Source organism: Vulpes lagopus, chromosome 1 (genome assembly GCF_018345385.1).
Source record: "Vulpes lagopus strain Blue_001 chromosome 1, ASM1834538v1, whole genome shotgun sequence".
NCBI classification, from domain to species: Eukaryota; Metazoa; Chordata; class Mammalia; order Carnivora; family Canidae; genus Vulpes; species Vulpes lagopus.
Window position 1 is genome coordinate 6,205,809 of NC_054824.1, and position 11,987 is coordinate 6,217,795.

An 11,987-nucleotide genomic window follows, 5' to 3' on the forward strand; every position below is an offset into this window, starting at 1 on the left:
TAAATTAATTTTTTTCTAGGCATTTGTTTACACTGTGAAAGGAAAATTATCCTGAAACATAAGGAATACTTAATATAACAAAATAAAAGGGAGCTATCAGATGAAGAAAAGCAGATGTCACTGAAACATAGTGTTGACATTTCAGTTATTCTCACACATTTGGTGTGAAAAATAGTCTCTGGCGTCCCACACATCACCACTATATCCCTGTAAAGAGTCCATCATCTCATGGAGCTCCTGGGTGGCTCAGTTGGTTAAGTGGCTGACTCTTGATTTCCACTCAGGTCATGATCCCAGGGTCTTGGGATCAAGCCCTGCACTGGGTTCCACGTTCAGCAGGGAGTCTGCTTGAGGATTCACTCCCTCGCCCTCTGCCCCTCCCTCTGCGTGCTCTCTTTCTCTCTAAATAAGTGAGTAAAAAAAAAAATTTTTTTTAAGAATCCATCATCATCTTTTGCTCTTCAGTTCACTTATGTGGCTGTTACTCAGCAGGCCTGTGTTCATAAAAGAGAAAAAATGCGGGGGGGGGGGGTCTCCATTCTTGTGAGAATATTTGCAAATTACATCTCAGTGCATGTAGAGGTGCCTGACTTCTCAGGATCATATTGCCCATCTTAAGTTTTTTTATACACAACAGTAAGGTGCCCATGGCCTTGGAGGTCTCCAAGGAGAAAACACCCCCAACTTTGCATTTCTAAGCCAAGCTAAGGAAGGGCTGTTAAGCATTTGCTGGGAGGTGCACTTGCTACATATGAGGTGAGGAAGTAGGTTTGGGTAGGTTTTGGGAGAGTTTCTAGAGCCTTACGTCCCTCCTGGTTGGTTCTGGCTGTATTTGAGAATGTGTCCAGACTGTAGACACAGGATCATTAGCATGGGCCATCATGCACATAACCCTATGAGGAATAGTGTTACCCACACTTTAAACTGGGGCTGAAAGTCCCTTGTTCAAGGTTATATAAGTAATAAGTATCCACTTTGGGGTTTGAATGCAGACAATTTGGTTTCAGAACTCTACTCTTAACTACACCTCCTACCTGAACACTTGCAACATGGACTACACAGGAGGCAGGCAGAGATTGGGGGTTTTATTGAGGCACAGACTTGATGCCTGTTCTGAGAGGCTCAGTTCATGCGTGCACTTGGCCAACAGCCCAGCATCTTGGCGTGATGTTGTTGTTCATCTTATCGGGAAACATCTCATGAAGTGAAGAAAGCTCTCTTTCCTCCTGGAAAGGGTTTAAAATGTTGATTGGTAGCATAGGGAGAAACATGGACCTCTAGAAAATATTTCTATCAGCTCCCCCAGGTGATGAATCCATCAAGACATCCTGTGGGCTCCACTTTCAAAAAAGAACTAGGAACTGATCATGTCTCCCCTCCTTCAAGGTTGACTCTAACCACCTTCATTCTATTCTCAACTCTGACCAAGTTTGTTCTATTCCTGACACAATAAAGCTTTTAAGATGAAAATTAGACTCTCCCCTTTCTCTGATCCAAAGTCTCAGTGGCTCTCATCCTGTAAGGCCTGGCATTGGCCACGTGGACCCCAAATGGCTTGCCTGTCCCTCTTCCTCTCTGAGCACAGCTACTGCCTTCCTTTGCCCTGACTCCACTTCAGTCTCACTAGTCGTGTTCTTCCTCCAACACACCAGGCCTACTCCCAACACAGGGCCTTTGTACTGGCCATTCCCTTTGCTGTTCCCATAGATATCATGGCTAACTCCCTTACTTGCTTTAAGTCTGCTCAAAGTCACCTCCTCAATGAGGCCCACTGTGACTACCCTATATGCAACTTGCACTCCCACCCCTTGCTTTCCCCTTTCCTACCTTTTCCTGCTCTACCTTTTCCCCAGGGTCCTTTTTCGGCTTTTAGCACACTATATGATTTAATTATTTATTATGTTCTTGTTTATTGTCACCCTCCCCTCACTAGAACATACGTTCTTTGAGGGCAGGGATCAACACATCATTTACTAATGTATTCCAAGCACTGAGTACAGGGCCTGACACATGCTACAGGCTCAGTAAATGTGTACTGAGTGAATGAGGAGGAAACCTGCAGCCTGCAAACATTCTCCTCTGTGGAGATTTTAGGAGGCCTGTCAAAGTCCGATGAGCAATGGCCTGGGACTGGTGACAGTGGAGGGCTGATAGAGCTTCCTGGGCTCTAGTGGGAAGCCCTGTGTATTCTGCACAAGGAGGGAAGGGGTGGGGTGAGCCATCACTGCTTCTGTGCAAAAGGGAGGGACTTTATCATAGCTTCACACAGCATCTTTTTGAAATAAATATACTAAGAACAGTTGGAAAATGCCATTTTGTCTTATTCATGCAGACTGCCTTAAGGGAGGGACTGTATGGCAAATGCTTAGCACTGTGCTTGGCACAGTTTACATGTCCCATAAAGGTTGGTTGTTATCAGGGTTATCTGTCTGCCTGTGTATGAGGGAAGCCTGGTTACTGCCATGAGCTTTGCTCCCTGTTTTTCCAAAGCAGCTCCCTTTCTGCCTCCTAGAGTTGGAGCTATGTTTGGGCTCAGCAACCAAGTTCTGTTCAGGAAGCACCTGAATCTGACATGCACTATATGTAAATCCCCCAGTCTACTGAGGACATTTGGCTCTGCCAAGGGGATAGGCATGGCCAGGAGGCAAGACTGGGGAAGCATATCCTCTCTTTCCAAGCCCAGGGGGGTCATTGACAGATCACTCTCTGGTTCAGTGGCTTTTTAATAGCCTGAGGGATTGAAGGATAACTGAGCCAGTTTCTTTAGCATTCAAACATTCCATCACTTAAAAACATCTGTCACTCCAGACCATCTCTAGATACCGAGCCAAATGTCTTAGTTGGCACATGTTCCACTCTGGGGTAACAGGGGTAGCAGAAGGTTCCATCTCCATGATGTTTCCTGTTGGTTTTTTGCAGGGAGGGGACATAGAAAACCACAAAGTTATTATCTCAATGTTCTGTAGGTTACAAGTCCCACATGGATCTCACTGGGCTAAAGCCAAGGTGTTAGCAGGGCTGCATTCCTTTCTAGAGGCTCTGGTGGATAATCTGTTGTTGCCATTGCCTTTTCCAGCTTCTAGGGTCTCCCCTATATTTCTTGACTCCTGGAGCCTCCCTCAGTCTTCAAGAGCAGCAATGTCTCTCATCCTTCTGACCTTTCTTCTATAGCCCCATCTCAGACTAACTATGGTCAGGAAAGATTGTCTGCTTTTAAGGATTCATCTGATTATGTTGGACCCACCTGGATGATCCAAAATACTCTCTCAGTCTCCAGGAGCTTAGCCTTAATTACATTTTCAAAGTCCCTTTTGCCATATGGGGTGACGTATTTCCAGGTTGCAGACACTGAGATGTGGATATCTGTGGGAGCCATTATAGTGCCTACCACAGCCAGCAAGATGATGATTATCTTTCAGCTATAAAATTATCCTTATGTGCATGGAAGGCTATATACTGCAATTTTAACTCTCATTTTCTCCAAATATGGCCTTTTTGGTTACCCACTGATAGGGTTTTAGAAGATATTGTTCATTGCTTTAGTACAGAATCTTCCTATTTGGACAGTGCCACATCTTTAGTAAGAGGAACATGCTATCTATCCTTAATGTAGGGTTGCTGAGGTTCACCAGGGGTCCTCCTGAAATGCAAAGACGAGAGGTTCAAGCAAGGTCTGACTGACAGGGGAGGATACTACATCATTCAGAAATACCAAGGGGTCCTGAGGCATGGGAACCAGTCATCACCAGGATTTGTCAGGAATGAGTGCCCTGCAGGTGGACTCCTAGTAAAGGGCAAGGCTAAATGGGGGAAAAGCAAAATCTGCCTGGGCTTGTCCACTTCTACGGTGAATAGACATGGGAAAAAGGGACTGGTAAGTGTCTTGCTAGGGAAGTGGGTCATTTTTAATGGATTGCTCTTGAGGCAGGTCTTGTGCAAGATCTGAAAGATTTGTCCTCCAGGTGCCCAAGTGGCTCAGAAACATAAAATGGTTGATTTGCTGCCTTGGGTCAGAGCAGTTGCTAAATTAAGGCATTTGGGAGCATGGGCATGGAAGAAGCAAGAAGGAAGGGCAGGAGCACCTGGGTGGCTCAGTCTTGATTTTAGTTTCTCTCTCCCCATCCCAGCCCCACTGCTGCCACTCTGTCTCACGCTCTCTTTTTCTCAATAAATAAATAAATAAATAAATATTAAAAATCTTTTAAATTTTTATAAATTAAAACATTTTTTAAAAAAGAAAGGAGGAAAAAAAAAAAGAAAGGAGGAAGGACAGGGTTGTGGCTGGCAATCCCTGGATAGAAGTGGGAAACAGTGAGAAATATCAGTTAAGACTTGGAGAAGAGCAGAGTCTGCTGAGAAACTGACAGGTCCCTGATAAGTCTCAGATACCTCATTCCTCTCCTTTTGGACTTTGGACCAATAGCTGACTAGAATTCTGAGGCTCATTCTCCTTACCCCCCTACCCCCACTTCTGAAAGAAACATTGACCTTCTCAAAAGTTGATTTCAATTATGAGTTGTAAAATAACACACCAGTTGTCTGGCAAACTCTTCTATCAAGTACCCTGACAACTGATGCTCCACATTTTATGTGCAACAGTTCTCGCACATTAACCAACCATAGGCAAATCTCTTACCAGAACCTACTTTTAATTTCATCACAATAAGGATAAGCTTTGACTGTATTTTGAGGCTGCATTTTATCGAAGAAAGAAAGGATCTGTGGCCATGTTCAGAAAGGACAGCTGGCATCTTGACAGTAAAGATGATTGAACTATCATGACCAGACACAAACTCTGTGAGTATTCAGTGGAGGAGCAAATATCTCTCTACCTGCAGACTCTCTGGAACACTTCCTCTCATAGCACTCTCACTCATGACGATGATCCGGAATTCATCAAGAAGTTAACTTGAACACTTTTTTAGGAGGCTGGAGAGTGTGTTGTGTGTTTTAGAACTTCCCATTAAATACGGTTAATATAGAAATACCTCAGGGCTGAAACTACTGAGAAACTCGGCTACTTAGGGATGACATATTTCCTGGGAGCACCTGAGGGTCAAGATTGTTCTGTTTCATGGGAAGTAGCAGTGAGCTACCCCTCGGGATCACACAAGTGTGGCTGTTGAAGCCAGCAGCATCTGATGACTCCTGGGTGGCTCTCTGAAGTCAATTTGAAGACATTCTCAGGCTACAGATGTTTTGCCATGTACTAGAGGCTAAAAATCTGAGAGTGACCTTGACTGACTCCTCCTCTCATTCCATTTAATCTTGCCTCATCTCATTGCACCCTATCTCATTCTATCTCATTGCTTACTTAATTAGTTCATCCAATGTTGAATGCCCACTGTGTGCCAGGTACTATTCTAGTGCTCAGGATACATTAAAAAGTAACAAAATCCCCCATTTCTTATATTCTAGTGAGGGAAGATAGATAATACACCAAATTCATAGGTAATTACATAGCCTAGCAAGTGATAAGTTCTATGAAGAAAAACATAACAGAGAAGAAGATGAGGGTGCTCAGCTTCCCGTTTTAGATAGGGCAGTCAGGTAACTTCCTTGAGAAAGTAATCTTTGAGCAAAAATTTAAGAGGCGAGAAAGGGAGCAGCTGTTTTAGAGAAGAACATTCCAGAGAACAGTAATTGAAAAGGCCCTGAGGCAGGAAATTGCTAGTATGTTGAGGAAAAGCAATGAAGCCAGTGGGGCTAGACAACAGAGGGAGAGAAGAGGAAATGGTCAGAGATTTAAGGGACGCGCTGCACTGGGACTCGTGGCCATTAGGAAGACTGGCTTTCACCATTAGTGAAGTAGAGAGCCTTTGGAAGGTTTTGGAAGGAGAGGGATGAACTTGTACATTAACAGGGTTACTCTGGCTTCTGTATAGAGGAAGAAAGAGTAGAAGCAGAAAGATGAGTTAGCAGACTCTTGCAATATTCCAGGCAAAAGATGGGCACCTACGTTGTGTGAGGAGGTGATGACAAAACTGGGTGTATGTGTTATGACAGAGAAACAAGTGTCAAAGATGACTCAAGGCAGCTAGAAGGATGGGTTGCAGAGGAAGATGAGGAGTTCAGTTTGGGACATGGGAAGTTTAAGATGCCTATCAGATGCCCATGTATGGTTGTGAAGCAGTAGGTAAATTTATAAATCTGGAATTTAGGAAAGGGATCTGGGCTGGGGCTATTCATCTGGGAGTCACCAGCTTGCAGACAATATTGAAGGCCACAGGGCCAGGTGAGCTCAGCGGGGAAGCGGGTGGACATAGACAGGGGAGAGAATGGACGCAGGCCTGAGCTCTGGAGCCCTCCTACATCAAAGGACAGACAGATGTGGAAGAAAGAGCCAAAAAGCCTTAGGACGAAGAGCCAGTGAGGTCAAAAAAGAAAAGTGGGAGGGTACGATGTGCTTGATTGAACTGTTTCAAGGGGGAGATGCTCAGCTCCCAAATGCTGCTGTGTGTTAGATGTGACACAGCTCAGGGGCCAGGCTGCTAGGAGGAGTTTATTGGAGGTGTTGACAATCAGTCCTGACAGCTGGCAGTTCTTTCTCCGATGGTTGTCTCAGGCCACCATCCTCATCCTCCTTGACCCCTCAGCCAGCTCTGCCTCAGTGTAGACGTACTTGGCCACAGCACAGTAGGTGTTAGTTCCTTCTGTTGCTCCTGAGCACCTGAGGTGTGGCCTGCCTGAAGTGAGATGTACAGCGAGCACACTGGAGTTTAAAGGCTTAAAACAACAAATGGACATGTTTGGGGACTTTTGAGTTCAATAAAACATATTATTCAGATCAATTCTATCTGGTTTGAATTTTTTTTTTTTTTTTTTTTTACATTTCACAAACGTAGCTACTAGAAAATTTAAGTTACCCACGTGATCTGCATTTGTGGCTTACATATATTTCCTTTTTTTTTTTTTTTAAAGATTTTTTAAAAATTTATTTGAGAGAGAGAGGTGACACCAAGAGCCGGATGCTCAGTCAACAGCCACACAGGTGCCCCGACTGAGCCATCCAGGCACCCCAACTTGCACTATATTTCTAATAGATAGTGCTGGGGTACACCCTTTTTCACTCGGCACCCAAAGTAATCTTTTAAAAGGACAAAATTGACCGTGTCAATGCCATGCTTATTCCCTTCAATGACTTCATGTTGCTTTACGGCTAAAACTCCCTCATCTTTAACCTGAGGCTCTGAGGGCTGGGCCTGCTGTGAGTCTCACCTCCTGGCCCTGTCTCCTTTCTTGTGCATGCTCAGGGCACACTGGCCACCTTCCTTTTCACCTGGGCTCTGCTAAGATGCAGCTCTGGCTTGGGGCCACTTCTCCAGCTTCTTGGTTTTGCTCACACAACTTCCTAGACTCCACGTGTGTCACCTCCTCAGGGAATCTCTCCATGGTCCTGAAAGTAGGAGAGGCTGCTAACCTCAGGGCCTCCTGAGCTTTCCTTTAATAGCACCTGCCTGACCATCACCGCTTGCATAATGAATTTTGTTTTTTTCTCTACGAAGCTGTGTGCTCCCCAGGGCAGAGTCTGTGCTGTCTGTTTATTAGTATCCTCTGCACCCAACACAACACACAGAGAGAGGAGTTTTACGTTTTACATTACACTGTTACATTATATTGTTATGTTGAAATTATTTGTGCTCTTTTTCTTTTAAATTGTTATATCAAACCTTCTGATGTGGTGTTGCAGAGTTAAAAAATACTTAAAAATACTTTAATTATTTAGAGCATATTTTTTAAAATATATTTTATTTATTTATTCATGAGAAACACACAGAGAGAGGCAGAGACATAGAAAGAGGGAGAAGCAAGCTCCCAGGATCACGACCTGAACCAAAGGCAGATGCTCAACCACTGAGCCCCTAGAGTGTAAGTTTTAGTTTCACAGAAAAATTGAGGGGAAGAGACACAGATTTCCCATATATTCCCCTGCCTCCCGCAAGCACAGCCTCCCCCACTGTCAACATCCCCCACCAGAGTGGCACATTTGCGACAATTGCTCCATCTAGTCACCCCTCCCTCTCCCCAAATCATCTCTCCGAATCCTTTTCTTTCTACTGTTTCCATAGTTTTGCCTTTTCCAGAATGTTATATATTTGGAATCATACAAAATGTAGCCTTTTCAGATTGGCTTCTCTCACTTGTCAATACACATTTAAGTTTTCTCCATGTCTTTTCATGGCTTGATAGCCCATTTCCTTTTATCACTGAATAATATCCCATTGTCTGGATGTGCCACAGTTTATCCATTCACCTGCTGAAGGACACCTTGGTTCCTTTCAAGTTTTGGCAATTGTGAATAAAGCCGCTACAAACATCTGTGTGCAGGTTTGCATGGACATAAAGTTTTAACTACTTTGGGTAAATTGAAAAGATTATTTTTAAGTTGAAGAGAATTGGTTGCTAGCTTTGTGGGTTTTTTTTTTTGTAATTTATTCTTCTTGCTGTTTTAAAAACTAAAGTAAAATTTGCATAGATGGACATGCACAAATATCAAGTGTATGATTCTGTCTTTTGGCAAATCGAAATATTCGTGTAATCAACATTCCAATCAAGATATTGAAGACTTCCATCACTGTCAAGGAAGTTCTCTGTATTCCTTTATAGGCTATCCCTGCTCTCAAATACAAACACTCCCTGATTTTTATAATCAGATATTAGTTTCACCTCTTCATAAGCTTCATGTAAATAGAATCCTACAGTACATAGTTGGTTGTATCTGGCTTCTTTCACTCAGCGTCATGTTTTTGAGATTCATCCACATTGTTGCTTGAATCAGTGCTTTGTAGCTTTTTATTTCTGGGTAACTGACTAGCTATATTACAATTTTTCTATTCACCTCCTGATAGATATTTTTGGGTTGCTTGCAGTTTGGGGCAATTATGGTTAAAGCTACTAGAAATATTTGTGTACAAGTCTTTTGCACATATGTTATAATTTTATTGTAAATACTTAGGAGTGGAATGACTGGCTCATGTGGTAAACATGAGTTTATTTTTTTTGTTTAAGTTTATAAAAAGTTGTTAAGCCAACTTACGAGACCTTCAATTTTTCCCATCCTCATTAACATTTAGTCTTATTAATTTTCAGTCTTATTCCTTTCAGTCATTCTGATGACTATGAAGTGATATTTCATTGTCATGTTAAGTCGCATTTCTTTGATGACTATTGATGCTGAGCATTTTTTCATAAATTTTCTTTTATTTGTTCAGGTATTATACCTATTTTAAAACTGGGTTGTCTGTTCATTTTGAGTTGTTTTTTTTGTATATTGTAGGTAAAGCAATTTGTTTCAGATATATTTTATGAATATTTTCTTCCTATCTGTGACTTGACTTTTTACTTTCTCAAATGAACTTCTTAAAGAGCATGAGATAAATTGATTTCTAAGTTCATTTTATCCATTTTTTTTCATTTATAGTAGATGCCTTTTGAGTCCTAAAGAATCTTTGCCTACCTCAAAGTCTCAAAGATTTTCTGTTATGTTTTCTTCTAGATGTTCTATAGACTTTACATTTAGGTCTTATTCTGAATTGATCCCTGCTGTGGTGTGAGGTACGTATTGAGGTTGTTAGTTTCTTCCTCTCCCTATAAATATCCAATTGTTCCAGTACCATTTATTGTAAAAACGATTTCATATCCCATTGAATTGGGTTGATATGTTTGTTAAAAGCTTTAAAAACAAAAACAAAAATGTGTGTGTGTGTGTGTGTGTGTGTGTGTGTGTGTAGGAGTGTGTTTCTGGATCCTATTCTGTTCCATTTACCTTATAGGTAATGTCTGTCTTTATGGTAATACCACACCCCCTTGATTGCTGTAGCCTTAAAGTAAGTTTTGATTTCAAGTAGTATAAGTCTTCTGATATTATTCTTCTTTTCAAAATGGTTTTGACTATTTTAGGCCCTTTCTCTTTCTACACACATTTTAAAATCAACTTGTGAATCTCTACAAGAAAACTCTGTGGGAATTTTGATTGGGAGTGTATTAACTCTATTGATCAATTTGGAAAGAATTGACATTTTCACAATATTAAATGTTCTAATTCATTAACGTGATATATTTCTATTTGTTTAGGTCTTTAATTTCCCTCAACAGTGTTTGGCAGTTTCCAGACTGTAAGTTTTTTAAGGTTTTTGCTGCTATTTTAAATATCTAAATTTTTCAGTTTTTGTTCACCAAAATATTTTTAAAAATAATTTGTGAATGGTTGATCTCATTATTCTGTGACTTGCTAAATTCACTTATTAGTTCTAGGAGTTTTTTGTAGATTCCTTAAGATTATCTACAAACACATCTGTGTTGTCTTTGAATCAATTTTTGCTTATTCCTTTTCAATTTCTGTGTAATACAGTTCTTATTATTGCCCTGCTTCACTAGCCAGGACCTCTAGTAACATGTTGAAATGTTGTGATAAAAGTGGACATTATTTATATTATCAGTCATAATGAGAACATGTTCTATATTTTTCTATATAAGTAATGTGCTAGCTTTATCAAAATAGAAGTTCCCTTATTTTCTCAGTTTTTGGAGTTTTTATAATGAAAAGGTGCTAAAACTTTAAAAGTGCTTTTTTCTTTATTTGATGCAATAATCATATATTTTTCTCCTTTATTTTATTAATATGGTGGATTACATTGACGTATTTTCTAATGTTGAACAGACTTTACATTGATTATTAGCCAATAAAGAGATAAAAGGGAGAAACCTCCCTTTCATATATTGCTTGATTCTATTTTCTAGTCTTTTGCTGTGCATGTTTGCATCTATGTTTATGAAGATTATTGATCTGTTATTTTCTTATAATATGTTTATTAGATTTTTGTATCAAGATTATGGAGGTTTCATCAAATGAACTGGAAAGTGTTTCTTCTTTCTATTTTCTGGTGGAAAGCTACAATTTTACCAGAGATGAGGAATGGGGGTTGCCACGGGGGCTGGAAAGTATGTGACAATGTGCACACCGGAGTCCTGGCCACTGAGTGCTGGAGGGTGCAGGGTATGAGTGAATGATGCCCAGGGCCTGAGGGCTGAACAGAAATTTCAAAGACTGCACAGGCTAGGACACCTAGGAGTTTGAGCCCAGTCTGAATAGAGTCAGTTTGCAGAGAACCACAAGCTCTGCCTGAAACAAAGTACAAACTGGAACAGATGTGTCCATTTTCTTAACTTAGTTGTTCTCCTAGATGCTCTTCTTTCTCTGCGTCCGTTAATACTAATAATAGCCAACCTCTCTAAGGTGCTTACTATGTGTCAGGTGGGCTGCTTTGAGTGTTTTACTTTTGTTGATTTATCGTCCTAGCAACCCCGTAAGGCAAGGAATATTTTTTATCTCTAGTTATAAATGCAGAAATGAAAGTACTAGGAGATTAAGTGACTTGCCCAGTACTACACAGTTAGTAAGTAGCAGAGCTGGGCCTTGAACTCCTGAGCTGACTCCAACACCCACATTCTTAACTACAATTGTCTCTACTTCAGTTTTCCCCCAGATGATACCACAATTGTTTCTACTTTCTTTTCCCCAGGGGAGTAGAACCTGAAATATCCACAGGGTCCATTCTCTTCATTTCCTGTCACCACCGCCTGGGTTCAGACTCTCTTCATCCCATGTCTAGATTTGTATCATGATCTTCCCATCATTTCCCTGCCTCTATATTGTATCAGAAAGATATTTCTAAACTGTAAATCTGATCATACAAAATCTTTTTTTTTTTTCTGCTCAGAGTCCATTAATGATGGCACCTAAGGTCTGTTATGATCTGGTATTCACCTTCCTACCCAACATTTTCTCCCTTCCTCTTTCTTTTTCTCTCTCATTCTTTTCTCCCCAGCTTTATTGAGGTGTAATTGAAAAATAAAATTATAATATGTTTTAAGTGCATAAGGTAGTGATTTGATCGACATATACTTTGTGAAAGGAGGCTCACAACCCCACAGTTAATTAACCCATCACCTCTTGTAGCTACCTTTTGTGTGTGGTAAGAACAATT